Here is a 14722-nt window from a genome sequence, read left to right on the forward strand (position 1 = left end):
AGACTCAGTGCTGATGTGGGGAGGAGGGTCATGCACAAGATCTGGACTGGATTGAGATCTTTAAGTCAACCACAGCTCTTTAATCAGAAGGGAACTGTAGTGATAAAAAAGTGCCTTCTTGATAGGACTTGTAGTAGTTTCAATGGCTTGTCCTGTTGTTCAGAAGCAGCCCTACACTCTGCATGTTTCTCCTCCCTGGGGAGGATGTAGCAGAGCAGGCAGCAGGGCCTGTGCCTTCAGGCCGTTTCATTGAGTCTTCCCTTTTCTTCATGGTAACATGGCTAGTGGGTTCTATTCCTGGCCATTTTCCATGGATGAATGGACAGGAACCTTTTCTACCTTAGATAAAAGAGCCATTGTTGGGTTCTGGTGTTTTGGTCTGTTTCTTTTCCTTACCTCAGGGCAGCAAGGCCGAGAACAGCCCAGAGAGAAAGGACTGCTGCAGGTTTTGCTTTTGTAAAAGAAACAGTTCTCCAAAATTATCCTGTAATGAAGCCAGTCTCGGCAGTCTGGTAGCAGGAGGGAACAATCACCCTCTGAATGAGAGTGTACCTCTCCCAGCATGGTTTTAATGAGGCCGAGGCCAGCAGGATGGGCCTGAGTTAGCAGGAGGGGTTGAAGGAGGTGCACTTGCAGCAGAGCTTGACAGCGCTGCCTCTGCAGCTGCCTTGTGGTCTGCATTGCATTGGCAAAAGCTTGGGTTTGCCTCCATGTAGGGTCTCCTCAGTCCTTTTAAAGACTGCTGCTCTGACGAGGCTCTGAGGAGCTGCTGCTAGCGGGCTAATTTGCAGGAGCATGGTTGGGAAATGACAGCTTCTGCAGGCTCTCCAGCCAGGGGAGAGTCTGGAGTAATGTGCTAAAAACCCCAGGGCGCAAATGGAAGTGCCCGAACTCCCTCAGGAAGCTGCTTGTTAGTGCAGTGCCAGTGGGCTGCTCATCCCAGGGAGGTGGATTTGCTAGAGGAGGAGGCTGAATAGCTCCTCACCCTCCTTCATGTGCGTCATGCAAGATCCAAGCCAGGGCCTCAGTGCAGACCTGCTTTGTGCTGGTACTGGCAGCCTGGCCTCCAGTGCTAAGGGCCTTTTCTAGCATTTTCTTACATTAGAATTTCCTGCAGTGTTTTACACTAGGGCTTCTCTGAACCCTCCTTTCAGGAGGGTCCTTGTTCTGGGTGGTGAGACCCATCAGGGATGACATTACCATCACTCCACAGGTCACTTATAATGAACTGTCTCTATCACATGCATAGAATCATAGAATAGTCAGGGTTGGAAAGGACCTTAAGATCATCTAGTTCCAACCCCCCTGCCATGGGCAGGGACACCTCACACTAAACTATCTCACCCAAGGCTCTGTACAACCTGGTCTTGAACACTGCCAGGGATGGAGCATTCACAACTTCCCTGGGCAACCCATTCCAGTGCCTCACCACCCTTACAGTAAAGAACTTCTTCCTTATATCCAATCTAAACTTCCCCTGTTTAAGTTTGAACCTGTTACCCCTTGTCCTATCACTACAGTTCCTAATAAAGAGTCCCTCTCCAGCATCCCTATAGGCCCCCTTCAGATACTGGAAGGCTGCTCTGAGGTCTCCACGCAGCCTTCTCTTCTCCAGGCTGAACAGCCCCAACTTTCTCAGTCTGTCTTCATACGGGAGGTGCTCCAGTCCCCTGATCATCCTCATGGCCTCCTCTGGACTTGCTCAAACAGCTCCATGTCCTTATATTGAAGGCATAAGAAAAAATTTAATCCTGTTACCACTGCTAGGGACAGCATACAGCATGAGGCTTATTGCCCAGCCTGTTGATAAGCAAACTCCCCATAGGCATGTCTTCTCTTCCCTTTTCCTGGTAGAAAACGTTTCACCACCTCTTTGATGTCTGCTCATTTGTGCCTCCATCAGTGAGGAACATTTCATGCACAAAGGCAGAGAAAGCTGGAACTCCTCTTTCCACACCTGGTTTCTAAGAAGGGGTCAGGGAATCCTTTACTCAATTGCTGCTCTCCTTGGATTTTTTTTTATCACAGTTACAGGGTGCTTAAGTAATATTCTGGAGCAGAAAACAAGGGGTAGGAAGCAAAATGGAAGAGAAGAGGCTGGTGGGTTATGCCAATAAGAAAGTCTTGGATCATCAGTGCTTGCTTCAGCACCCTTAGTGATGAGTGCCTGGGAGGCTGCCAGGGCTAGCAGAGCTACAGGGCAGGACTAATTGCTAACGCTAAGGAGTGCTGTAAGCCCCTGGCTTTCATTAGCACACCCAAGCAAGCCTTCCCAATAGGACAGAGCGCAGGAGCAATCTCAGGGGACATGACAAGCAGGTAGTGACAAGCAGAGGTACAGGGAGGGTGGGTGAATACTGGAGCCTGGAGGCTACGTTGGAAACTGTAGAAGTTGTTTGCAAACCCAAGCAATTTGCCGTTTTTACCTGCCTACATTTACTGCACAGTGCCTGTAGCAGATCCAGTTTTGCATGTGCTGCTGGCAGGCAGGTCGTGCTCAAGCAGTTGTGGTCAGAGTTGCTTCTAAATGTGTTCCCAGGCCAGCCAGAGAGAAATAAAAGTTTCTTTGCTGTTTCCTGGCAGGGGTCTAAATTTGGTCTGTGCAAAGAACAGAAAGAAATTTGTGACCCAGGTCTCTCAGGAAATGACGTTCAGGGTTGAAAAATAACTTTTATATAAGGTTGAGCAGGGGGAGGGTGAGAAGAAAAGGCTGTGGAACAGAACAAGGCAACTCCCCTGTTAAGATGTCAGAACAAAGCTTTGTAACTCCAGTCGTATGGGCTTGCAAACGTGCCTAAACTCGTCTTTACACAGCTCCAAGCACTGCTGCTCAGACTCAAAGGGAACCTAAACTGATAAATAGATAGAATCTTTTGTGCCTGCTCTGCCTTAAGCCCAAACTAACCCTGAACTGTTCCCATGGGGTTTAGTTGAACCCAAGCTGGAGCTGAACCAAGGAATTCATGGGTTTGATTCCCCTGAAAGCAAACAGCTTGGCTTAGTTTTCCTACATGCAATATGCTCATTTTGCCCTGAGCACCTTTAAAGAGGCCTGTTCTGCGTATTTAGGCTGAGGGAACCCACTCACACCTGTCCAGGGGGAGAAGTGCTCTGTGATTATAAGCTGTGCTCCAGTAAGCCTGGGGCAGAGATCTTCTTTGTAAGCCATATACCAGAATATGTACAAGGGGTATATATATGACCCATCAGACATATATATATGGTGGACAGACACTGGTTTCTCTGGATCAGATGTTTGCAGTGGTATGAGGAGGCCATGATGTGAAGCACACTATTCCTCAAACTGCCTTGTTTCTCCTGTATTAAATCTTTGCCCTATCAGTAAAAGGCCACACTCACATTTCATAAAAAGGCTTATAAGACAGTTTAGCTGTCAGCCAGTAAAAATGTCCTAAGACTTTAGTTCCACCTGTGTTTAGTTCTGCCTGGCCATTTATTGGAAGCATATTGAGGTAGAAGGAAGGGTAGGGGTAGAAGTGGTATTTTATAGTTTAAAGTTAATAAAGTTCTTTATAAACCAAACAGCATATGACACATGAGTAACAAACACAAACCAACTCTTTGATAATGCCCATATCTCCATGAGAGATCCTAATGAAGGGTAAACAGCCTTCCCAGACCCCTTCCTTGTGTCTCAGTGCTGTTCTTGCTTACCCAGGTGAATTTAACAGATGAATTCCTGCTGTCTTCTGGTTTCAAACCCTCCCTCCCTCAAATGTGGTTTTAATATTTTATTATGGACTCTGTCAAAGCAATGGAATTAATGGTGTTTTGATAGCAGCCCCTGATCTACATCATAGCCTCAGGAGCTCTTTGCCTTTAGGAAATGCCTTGGCCTAAGGTTATTCTTGCTGTTCAGGAGCTGAATGTCTTCTAAAGGGAGCTGTTGGGAATTCACCCTTGAGTATGTGGCAACCACAGAACACAGATTCTCTTTCTCAGAGTTGCTTTGTACCCAGGTCTTACGGGGCTATAAAGATGTATTTTAGCAAAAGGATCTAAAATGTATCCAGTATTCAAGCAGCAGGATTTGGTGCTTGTGCACCAGATGTTTTTAATGCAAAGCCTTTGCAATGGTTTCTCTGTAATGAAGAAATGATCCTTTAGCCACCTGTAACAGCTTAGCTGCTGGTCATTGAGGGGTTCGCTCCCATAGGATCCAACATAGTAAATAGCTTTATTTATTACTTGTCTTTTTTAGGATTGGGGGTACTATGTTAGCTCAGAAGCAAAACGGTAGCATGAAGATCAATCTTAGCAATGCAGCTGAGATAGGCAATAACACCAAAACTCCCCAGACTAAGGTCTTTTTGATCCACAATGCTGTACTCGAACCGCTGCTATTATAGCAGGACACTGTTGAATTTATATAGATTTTCTCATGCAGCTTTATTTATAATAAAGGAAGTCTTGTACAAAACTTAGTGTGAAGTCTGGTTTGTTTTCAGTTCCCCCAGAACTGTTTCTGAGAGAGCAGAAGGATGGAGCAGGGATATGCCCAGTGTGATCCTAGCACAGTGAGCCCAATAGCGAGAACACCTTTGATTTCTGACTGCCTGTAGAAAAGGTTCCAGAATAAAATGCAACATGAACATAAAGTGGAATAGCGATTGCAGAATAACACCAGGGATGGATATCTCAGACTTCCCTGAGAACATGATTCCACAGGAATTCAAAATAATTGTTCTGGATAAACCCTTTTGTGGCAAGCCCTAAATATTGCTGGTAGATGTTGCCCTTATTGGCTGAACCAGAAATCTCCTGTACTTCCAGTTCAGCCAGAGGAATCCTTTTTACCTGCTTGTTTAACAGGCATCCACAGCCAAATTCCAGCAACCACCTACCAGCACTTAGCCTCCTGTTTAACCCCTTTCCCTGGTTTAAGGGTATGGCACCTCCTTGTTAATATTCTAATGTTCTCTGTCTTTGGAAGGAAATCCAAAACTAGTTATGAGTTAATGTAATAAAACCACCACTGTTTCCTTGGTGACATGCCTTCCAGCCCCACGGAATGCTCTGCACACCATTAATAACTCTGCCTTCAGTGATCACTGGGGCTGAATCAGCATTGAACAGGTCTGAGAAGCAGCTAGCTTAAGAGTTGTAGTACAAGTCTACCTACCTGGGAGTTACCATTTCCCAAGGCCAACCACACACTGTGGTAAAGTGAATTCTGTAGCCCAGGATCATCTGTAGTCCTGCTTGGTGTAGTAAATCTTTGGTATTTACAAACAAAATTAAACTAAACCCACCTTGCTTTAAAGCTGAGCAGCTCAGCAACATTTTCTCCATTGAGCTGCTGACTTCCTGGAGCATTTTTCCCCCCTCATTTATTGTTTCTGTGTTGCTATGTAATGGAAGAGGTCACATCAGTATAAAATCCTTTTTCAGAAGGACAATTAGCAGATTTTTGGTCCATGCTGTTGTGGTTGTTACAGTATTATCTGCCATAGAGTAGGCAGATGCAGAGAGAAAGAGCCAACCCCAGCCACTAGAGATTGGTTTTGACCTCCTCTTCTAGTAGTAAGTTTTCCTCTACGCTTTGATCTAGGTTCTTTCTTCAGACATGAAAGTTCTTAGGTTTTTATATTTCCAGGCTTTCTTAAAGCCCCAATCCCAGCGTGCTGGCTTTCATCAGCACAAGTCCAGCAGCCTAAAGTTTTGGCATACAATTATGGCTGCACTGCAGTTCAGAAACATGGTTCCTGCACCTGTAAACAACGTTCCTAGAGATAGGACAAAAGCTCCTAAGGTAACAACCACCCTGCAGCTCAAACCTTACATGTGTGCTTTATGGCTGGAGATTTAGCTAGCACACTTAGACACAGCTACCTGTTTATGCTTGGTTGATGTGTGAAGTCACTTCCCGGGAAGTCCTTCACTCCTCGAGCAAAGGGACAGATCATTCCGTGGTTGGCTAAAGAGCATGTGAAATCGAACTGTGAGTAAACCTTTTGGACTTCTCCTCAGTCCCATCAATATGCAATTGCCTTTCAGTTGCACTGAAAACCTATGTTGTGATCCTGGAAAGGGTGTGCATGGCAGCCATTCCCTCCCCCTGCTGCATGGTTAATTGCTCCGTATCATGTTCTAGGTCTCTCTCCCCTTCAACATTCAATTTTATCTAAAATCAAAACTCCCAGGGGAAAATTCACAAAACAAAGCTGATTTTTACTTAGCTTCAGAAAGCAGCACTCTCTATTGCAGCTGGAGGTATCTTTAATCTCAGGTTTTATTACTGCTTTAAGGTAGTCTCTGAGGAGATGAGTTTGCAGTGGTGTACTTTGACATTTTTCAGCACATTGAGAATAAATAGCTGAATATGGAGAAGTTACGCAAAGCAAATCACATTTGTCACATGCCAGAAAACCTCCCGTAGCTCTTGGGTTCTGATGCTGTCAGGCCTATGTGGGACTGGGAGTGCAAATTTAAAACAACTAAAACATTGCAGAGTGAGTATCTCCAGAGCCCTAGTTCAGTAGATGATCAGAACTTAAAGACCTGAGCATTTCTGCTTTCAATACCCTGTCACATAAATGTTTTAGATGGCAAAAGCTGACTCAACAATTATAGGGAGAGAACTAGGCAGTTACAATTTCTCTTTTGGGGCAAGACTACAAGTAACATTTACCTCCTTCTCTTTTATAGTCTGGTAGAACTCCTGTTTTGGTTGTTAAAATCTTCTCATAAAGTCTCCTTGTAACACTTAAGGACTTTGTTAGTTTACATCTGTCTCTAAGCCATGATCTCCAAAGCTACAGTAATGGTCTATTATCTTGTGTGAGGGTCTCCAATCTGGCCCTGTAAAGTTGCTATGACATCAGGCATTGAATGCTGCTTCATTTGAAAACTTCAGAACAGCATTAGAAATGCTGGAAATTTGGAAGTAGAGCAAATAAAAGAAGATGAGAGTGGCAGGTATAACATTAACTGTGAAACTTTTCACTTGGATGAAGGTTTTCAAAGACAGTTCAGAGTTCTCTCAGTTTCCCCAAATTCGCAGATCATCTTAGTTCATTGCAGTCAATCCTTAGGACCCTCTCCAAACCCAGCAAGGGGTACACAGGTCTCTCAGGTTAATTCCTTCAGACTGGGGTTGTTTCAGCTGTTACCTGTTAGGAGGTAGACTGTCCTGCCAGTGTCTGTTTAGACGAAAGTACTAGCACAGGTAGCTGTAGCACGCTTCTCCAGTGTGATGAGCTGCTGTAATTGCTATAGGTTGGTCCTCCTGTCTCTACTAAGATTGAAATCAACTTACCCCTGTAGGATTCCCTGTTGGAAAACTCAGGCCATGAAAAGTTTATGACTGCAGGTCCAGTCTGTATCCCTTGTACCCAGTGCAATGAGGACAGGTAGCACCTGCAAAAAGCAGCCTTTTCCACAAGCACAGGAAAAACACCTCCCTTTATGCAGTACCTGGACATACTGGGCAGTTCTTACAGATTTTCCATGAAACACCCCTGTACCTCACACCCTTCATGGGAATCAGTTACACAGTTCTGATGTGTGGCTAATACTAAAGGTCTGCAGACCTTAGAAAAACTGTATATTCCACACAGGAATGCCTTTCTGCTTCCCAGCTCTGCACAATGTTGTTTTGCTAATATACAAATCAGGGTGATATGTGTGTAGATACAAATTAATACTTTTCAAGCATTAAGTCACCCACAGAAGCAGGCAGGAGAATAATCTGCAGCTAATAATTCATCTAATGACTTTTTAATCACTCACAGAACATCCACAAGCAAGGACAGAATCTCCTTTATTTCAAGTAGGCAGAAATATCTGTGCTATAAAAAAAGCAAGTGCAACCTCAGAAGACATGATGACCTGCAAGCATGCTAACATGAACTTGGGCAGGTATGGTGCTGCATCTCCTCCCCATCCTCTGGGCTGCTCCACAACCTCAGGAATTCCAGTCAGGCCTTGACCTTCATGTAATGAGTTGACTATTGAAGTGTCCCTTGACCATACCAGGAACTCTTGCACAGCTGAGGAGGGAGGCACTGATAATACTTCTACCAGCCGGCAGAGGTGGGAACTACGAGCGGGGGTACGCAGTCATCCTTGCTCATAGCCCAAGTACAACGGTACCATTGTTACTGGAGTTCTGAATAACTTTTAGCAATTACCACCTCAGGATGTTGCCAGGATGGAAATTTACTAATGTCTAAAGCAAATCATCTTGCAACCCCATAGACAGTGGTCCTGAGACCCTTTGAGCTCTCCTAGACCACAGCACGCTGCAACCAGCATCTCTGAGTGGGGTACCTCTCAGAGCTTGCAAACTGCCGAGCCTGGGATAAACAGAAGACTGTCACCCTAGCTGGGGACAGGACCTGGGCTGAAAACTCCCAACTCTTCCCATTGAGAACTACTAAGACTTTTGACATGAATATTTCACCGAGCTCAAGGAGAAATTTTAACAGGTACCTTAACATACATCTTTGTGTGTGTGTGCATGTGTATGAATCAATTTAGACACCATACAGTAAGTGTAGTAAATTGTACTGACTCACTTCATAAGTGTTAACATTCACCTTAAAACCATAGACTGCTGCTAGGTAAAAGCCATGTGAAAGTCCAATCTGTGGTGAATTGGTGGACATGTACCCCTTTAGATATAAACCATTGACCAGGTCTGAGACTAAGACTAGACCTTGCCACACCTAAGCTCCACCAGGGGGTCTACTCTGAACCTCATGACTCACCAGGAGGACTTCCTTATTCCTTGAATTTCTTCCATTAGATATTATCCATTACCCAAGTCTAAGATTCAACTCAGCCACACCTAAATTCCCTGTTTAGAAAGCAAGGGACTCCACTCTGAACCTTGTGACTCAGTGGCAGCATCTCCCTTACTCTTTTGTACCTTTGATCTCTGTATTAATCATTCTAGCTTGATTTCACCTTGATTTTCCTGTGAATGTTTCATCCATGTAATAAGTAACAGAGTGAATCTCGCCAGTGAATTTTGTTAAGTTACACATTTATAAACTCCTATTAGAACCGCTCTTGCTAATACCTTTGATGGTGATTCTTTGAGTGACCCTAAATCATTCATTTCATATCAGGTACCACTAGCAGTCAAGCTGGGAGCATAAGTAACCCCATAGAATGAGCAGAATGGGATACTGCTCAGGATTTGCCCAACTCTTGAGCAGGTCTCATCTTCTCTGCTCAACTCTGTGTTACAGTTCTTTGCTTGCAGGTCTAACAGCTAACTCAGGTCTGTCACCAAGTGCCACAGGCACAGTATCAGGTATGTGTCTTGAATTTATTTGGATTGTTTGCTCGGAAAGAGGATTTCTCAGTGAATTAAGGTTTAGTGGCTCCAACCGAACACTTGAGCTCTTGTACCACTGCCAAGTAAAATTCCAGGCAGTCCAGCCTGTTTCTAAAATGATGAACCCATTCCAGCAACATAAACTAGGTTATTTTTAGCCAGATTCCTATGCAGTCAGTGTGCTCATGCATATAAGGGGTAGGAGAGGAGGAAGAGGAGGGTCTATCCCTTCATCTCCTGCCAAGTAACTTCTGAGTCCATCAAAGAACTTTAACTAATTTTGACAGATGTGTAGAGAGCTAAGAAATACTCAGCTCCAATGAATTTAAGGCAAGCAGGCAGATGGATAGAGGACAGAGACAGGACTCTCATAATGTTGAGGAAGTACAGAAGAGACCATTTAAATGTCCCCAGCGCAGTAAAAGCCAGTTGGTACTCATGCCTTGCTAGAACTGAAGAAATCAGCCATGAGGAAACAAGTTGTGTTACTTCTGCTACTCTCAAAATGATTCACAAAACTGTAGCGAGCCTTGAGAGAAGGTGGAGGCAAGCAAACAGGTGTTTCTATATCTACTGGGCAAGCCTGGTCCTAAAACAGAAATCTGAACAAGCCCATGCTGTGGATCAACTATTCTTACAGTGTTCTCCAAAACAAGTTCCACTTTCTAGTTAGATTACATTTAGGAGTATTCTCTTGAACTCCTCAGCTGCTAGAAGCTAAATCTCTGGCTGCAGAAGCTTGAGGGACTCCATAGAGCAAAGCTTTTCAGTCACTGTTTGCATTTGAATAAAGGCACTGAGTTCTTAAGTAATGATAAATCTGTCTGGGTAGAAACAGAGCTTACCCAATGGGTTAGAGGAGGGGAGGAGAAAAGAAAAGGGATCAGCAATTTTTGTCTTGAAGGAGGGACTCTCAGCTTTATTCACCCGCTCTGAGGTGGAAGTGCAAAAGTTGCTGAGGTGAAACATTTAAATACAGCCCTCACTGCTTAGGCATTTGAGTGCTTGTAAAATGTGCATAGTTTTTAAAGCAGTGCCTCAGTCTAACAAGAATGAAGATTGAAACCCCAGTGAAGTTCTTAAAAGTGTCTGAGGTGCTCTGCAGGAAAAGGAGTCCAGTTTAGATGTAAAACTATCTACAAATCCACCAACATTTACAGTCATCAGCAGCTTCAACTCAGTGAAACCCTAATCATGTGTAAGGGGTCTAAATTTCTGTCTGCATTGTGCTGCTTTCTAGACGTGCCACAGCACTTACAATGCCACTGGAAATCCAATTAGGTACCTTTATGCAGACAATCCAACATTCAGGATCAAACACAGCACAATACAGGCCCAGCAGTCAGAGCCTAGCAGAACTGGGATCAGTAAACTACACTGTTCACAGCCTGACTCATCAGTCACTTCACCTCCCCAGGTGCATCAAGGCAGAAACCCACTGTATTGCTAACCTTCAGCCTTGCTCTCTAGTCCTCTGCTGGCAAATCAAACAACACAGAGGAATTTCCCAAATCCACAGCGAAAATGCACTTAGCTTGCTAACATGTTCCAGGTCTCATCTCTGCCAGCTTGCACCAGGCAGGGCAAGGCAGCCCTGGATGGTTGTTGTGCCTGTAAGCACAAGTGATGCACAGCAGTTCTGCCTGCCTGCCACACAGGTGTGCCCATGGAACAGAGATGTTCTGCACTGTCAGCATGATATTCCTGCCAGGTCAGTTCACCTTCAGGGCTATCACATCACGCTGGTATCATAAAGCTCCTGTATGCGAAACTAGAGAGAAGTAAGGCTTGTCCACAGGCAGGTTTCTACCAATGGTCCCACAGTGACTCTCTCCTGACAGAGACAGGTGAAAAGTTTGATCCACAGCAGAGATACACACAAGCTACATGAAGCATACTAAGAAGAATTGAGAGGCACAAGCCTGTGGGTTTGAAGACATGGGTTACAGCTGTCTTCCCACAAGGAGAAACAGCCAATTAATTACCACACCTCCACACCTAAACTATTCCAAGTAAGAGGAGACAGACTCTGCTTCCAAGCCTGAACAGGCAAGGAAAAGAGCTATGTGATGAATATGGAGGGAAAAGAACCAGCCACACTGACCTGTGGACTGGTGCATTCATGTTGAGAGCTCCCTTCTGATGACGGTCTGAGTGACAGGAGGAAAAACACAAAAGCACCCTTTGGGAAAATGGGAATGTGCACAGACAGCTGCAGGAAGACAGTATTAAGCTGTATTGTTTCACTTTGGTCTTTACTGATTCTTCAGGTGGTCTGAAGTTGACAACCTTTTCCTCCTTTTCCCCCAGCTCTCTCTGTGCAGCCACATAGGTGACTCATTCAAATGGTTTGCAGTTTACAGGAAACACTGTCTGCTCCCTGCTCAGCACTTGGCTGTTCAGTGCCCTTTTCTAGGCTCCATTTCCCTTCGAGAGATAGCTTTTTCCATCAGCTTTGCCAAGAGTGGTGGTTCCAAGATGCAGACCTGCAGCACGTGCTGCAATTCTCACAGATTACCTCCTGCACATCAGAATGTGGCTGTGAAAGGCACAAAATAAGTTCAGTACATTGGTTCCTTAATACAAGCTGCATTCTAACTTCCTCACAGTCTTGGAGACAGCATTACTGCACACTGCTTAATAGCAGTCAGACTGCACCCCAGACACAGCTGCATCTCAGTGACTAGTTTTAGAACTCCCGTTTTAGCAAATCAAAGTGTTTTAGGAGGGAAAAATCCTAACACCATCACATGGCATTACTGATTTCTCAGATGAATCAGCAACTGCCATCCAGGCTGGCTTCACACTAGCAGTAGAAAAGATTGCTTCCATCTTACAGAAACTGGATATGATTTAGTAAAACCACATCTATAGTTGTGACTATAAAGAGGCTGTATTTTCATCAGCCATTTCCAAGTGAAATCAATGTCCAAGAAACAGAGTTGTGAAATAATCAGGCTAGCAAAGAAAAGAGAGGAAAGAAACAGCTAGTTCTCAAACCTTGATAATGCAAAGGAACAGTACAGATGCCACAATAGTGGAAAAACAGGGATAGCAGGCCCAGGAGATGCAACACTGCCAATAGCACGTGCCTAGCACATGCACTCACCTACAGCCAGGCACCTCTGATGAGCAGGACAGACAGCTGTTAAATGAAGTATGGCAAGAAGCTGAGATTAAGTGAAGCAGTAAACTGAGATTTTCTTTTTTTCCTCCTTTTTAATTGATCAGAAAAAGCAACAAAGCCACAGGCATCCATCGGTAAGAGTTCACACAAATGCTTCAGGTGTCCCTTATATGTGACACTTGAGATGTCTTAAACCATCACATCCAGTTAACACCACTTCCAGCACAACAACCACAGACTCTTCTCAACAATTTCCCCAAGAAAGGGCCTTCTGCTGTAGCCACAGCCCCCTTCGCCCAAGGTCTCATTCAACTTACCCAAAACTCCATAAACATTCCCAAAACTGATAGTCTGAGATTCCATCTCTCCCTCTATCTTGCCTCCCTTCTACCTTGCTTTTAGCTTCAATATAAAGGATCCTAAAATGATAATGAAGGAACAGAGGCTGGACCGCATCACGCATTATGGTACCAAGAACTGTAACAAGGACATCAGTAAAGATATGCTACAAATGCAGGACAAAACAAAGCCCAATGCCTTGCTAATCTGAAGTATCCATCATGCTCCTAAAGTCACTATATTTTACAAGATAGTCTTTTTCTTGCTCAACACTGATATTTTTAACATGTGCTGGAAGCAGTTATATGTGATGACACAATAACAGGGAACCAAAACAAACCAAATCAACACTGTTTTGGAAAGCAATAGCACCAACAAAACTTTCAGGGGCAAAATATGGAGTATGAAGCAAGTAAATACAGTACAATCTGATTTGCAGAGGATTTTAAGGAGAGCTCTGACCAAAGCACAGAGCTGTTTATCTGCTTGATCCTTTCATTATCAACTTTCATCTTTTTCCTCTGTTGACCAAAACTAAACATACCTGTTTTCTTTCCTTGGCCTCTTTAAAGTAATAAAACATATTCTTTACACCCATCCACCCTGCAGTCCATTCCTTTTTCCTTCCCGTAGAAGACTGGGCCAAAGTGCTGCATATTCATGACCGCATTAAGAACACTGCCCGAGGCCTGCGTTTCTTGGTATGCTGTAATGAGTTCAGGACCCCAGCTGCCTGCCTGGGGATTTAGAACACTGATATTTAATGGTAAATTATAAGGCAGAATATTTCATTTTACTTTCCTTTGCTGAAGCAGCATATTTATAATGGCACACTCCATAGTCACGAAATAAAGACATAAAGACATCTTTCAGTTTGGACAACAAGGTCTCCAGGTCACCATGGTCTGGCTCAAGCCAGTTTAGTTTTTGGATGCCAGTCTCCGCTCTTAACCCGTTATTTGATCTCCCTGATGTCACATCTCTCACTAGCACCCAGTAATAACACTGGGGGCAAACTGCAGCATATTTCTAGCATGTTTATAGAAGCCAACTTAGAGCCTACTATACTAACAGCCTTAACAAGCCCTACACAAAGCAGAGCAGCTAATAAAACCACTATGTTCTGTAGTTAATCCTTGGAAGCTTGCCACCAAGATCCCACCATTTCAGAGGTAGTGGCTTCTGCAAGCTCAAACCCCACTTCCATCTGAAGAAAAGGCCTAGATACACATTCTGACAAGACACCTCACAGTTTTACGTTTCCTCTGGGTTCCCTGACAATCTACAAACCATGTACAGCATCAGATCTGGGCTAGGAAATATTTTAGAGAACATCAGCATTCTGGAAGGAACAGCAGAGCAATTAGTATTTCTCTAAGTAGTGCCAGATGTTAGCCACAAAGATAAACAGAAGGGAAAAAGCACAGTTTGAATTAAAACTACCAAGAGCATAAGCAATCCCCTGCAATAGCTGCAGGCTGATAGTCCAAGCTCCTGCTAATTCTTTCTTCTTATCAAATCTTTCATATCTGCTTTCCTACTTGCAGTTACTCAAGCATGCATCTCCTCAGACTTACTGTGCTGGGGTAAAATACATTAAAGGTAAAGAGAAATCAGTCCAGCTTTATTCCTGAAAAGGTCCAAGAAACTCCAGTGTCTCAATTACCAGGAAACCATGAACCACCACCTTCTTCTGTACTCCCTTACCTCACTGCAATGGAAAAGGAATTGTGTATCTCATGACAACTGCCTCAGCACCACAGGAACCACAGCCCTGCCCTTGAATGTGCTGCTCTGCCTTCTTTTTTGCATGGAATTGTGGCTAGTTTGAGTTGTTCGTGGTCTGACAGAGAAACACATACACAGCTGAGCAACACCAGAATAGGCTATAGTTCTTTTAACCCCCTATGTGGGGAGAAAAAAAGAAGAAAACGAGAGAGGAAGAAGCT

Source organism: Pezoporus flaviventris, unplaced genomic scaffold (genome assembly GCF_033815535.1).
Source record: "Pezoporus flaviventris isolate CSIRO_AGI_PZ_B2104156 unplaced genomic scaffold, CSIRO_AGI_Pfla_v1 ptg000029l, whole genome shotgun sequence".
Taxonomy (NCBI): Eukaryota; Metazoa; Chordata; class Aves; order Psittaciformes; family Psittacidae; genus Pezoporus; species Pezoporus flaviventris.